The following is a 1,738-nucleotide window of genomic DNA, read 5'->3' on the forward strand; positions in this document are numbered from 1 at the left end:
ATGGAGTAGTTCTACTCTGTAACTCTTGAGGTAGCCATGAGTCAGAATTGAGTTGATGGCAACAGGTTAGATTTTGGGTTGGTTAAGCCGGGTGGGGATGTGGCCTGACCCTCCATCTTTGATCATCAAAAGTCTCTGCAGGGGGCAGGGGGCAGGTCTTGAAATCCTGACCATATGCTTTGAGCAAGAGTGATAAAGCTTCCTCCTGAGGCAGTGAAGAGGGGCCCCCAGGCTGGGAGAGCCCCAGCTCCTCCCTGCCAGATAAATACTCCGTACCTGACGTTCTCCCCACACACCTGAAATTCCACATTCCTGTTCCCTGGAACGGAAATGGAAATAATCCCCTCATTCTTCCCTGGTGACAGATTCAGCCCATTTATTCCTGGGACAAAGGGGTAAGCCAGTGGGAAAGCCTGTGATAGCAGGAAATTCCAGGTTGCCCATTCCAGAAGTCCAGCTCTGCCAGCCCCACCCAGGGGCTGTGGGAGCATCTTACTTGGGGACTGTCCAGGGACATTGGTGATTAGGGCCTTCCTGCCCTTTCAGGAGGGGCCCCGGCTTTCTAGAGGACCCTGGACTGAGTTTCAAGAGACCTGAGTCCTAGTCCAGGTTTCTGGGTGCTTGCATAAGGTCTGTGCTCAACTATTAACCTAAAGGGAGCTCTGGTGGCATGGTGGGTAAGGCATTTGGCTGCTAACTAAAAGGTCAGCAGTTCAAAACCACTAGCTGCTCTGCAGAAGGAAGATGCGGCAATCTACTTCCAAAGGAAGATGGGACAATCTAGTTCCATAAAGATTTACAGGCTCAGAAATCCAACGGAGGTCGCTATAAGTTGGAATCGACTCAATGGTAGTGAGTTCTGTTTTTTCGGTTACTAACTCTGGTAGCATAGTGGCTAAGACACTTGCCTGCTAACCAGACGGCTGGTGGTTCAAACCCACCAGCCACTCCTCGGAAGGAAGGTTGGGCAATCCTACTTCCGTAGTGATACTGCCTCGGAAACCCAAGGAGGGGTCGCTATGAGTTGGGGCCGACTCGACGGCACATAACAACAACAACAACAACAACAACAACTTAAAGGTTGGTGGTTCAAACCCACCCAGGCTCCATGGAAGGTGAAAAGATGGTTGTTTTTAGGTGCTCACTCAGAATGACCCTATTGACAGCAGAAAGAAACACTTCTTTGTTCTGTGCCGTCCTCACAATTGTTTCTGTGTTTGAGCCCATTGTTGTAGCCACTCTGTCAATCCATCTCCTTGAGGGTCTTCCTCTTCTTTGCTGCCACTCTACTTTATCAAACAGGCTGTCCTTCTCCAGGGACCGGCCCCTCCTAATAACACGCCCAGAGTATGTCTCACCATCGTCACTTCTAAAGAGCGCTATGACTACTCTTCTTCCAAAATAGACCTACTCATTCTTCTGGCAGTCCAACGTGGATTCAGTGTTCTTTCCTAACACAATAGTGCAAAGGCATCATTCTTCTTTGGCCTTTCTTATTCATTGTTCAGCTTTCACATGCATATGAGGAGACTCAAAGTACTATGGGTTGGGTCAAGGGCACTGGTGGTGGTTATGTTGTGTGTCACCTTGGCTGGGCCTGGTTGAGTGGCTGGGCAGCTGGTGGTAGTTATTTCCTGTGATGAGATTGGCAATCAACTCCATGGTGGGATCTACCACAAGCAGCTGAGTAGCTGCCTTTGGGATGTGGTCTGCTTCCTGTATATAAGAAGCAGCTTTG

Source organism: Orycteropus afer, unplaced genomic scaffold (genome assembly GCF_000298275.1).
Source record: "Orycteropus afer afer isolate SDZICR_OR568_19922 unplaced genomic scaffold, OryAfe1.0 scaffold00099, whole genome shotgun sequence".
NCBI lineage: Eukaryota > Metazoa > Chordata > Mammalia > Tubulidentata > Orycteropodidae > Orycteropus > Orycteropus afer.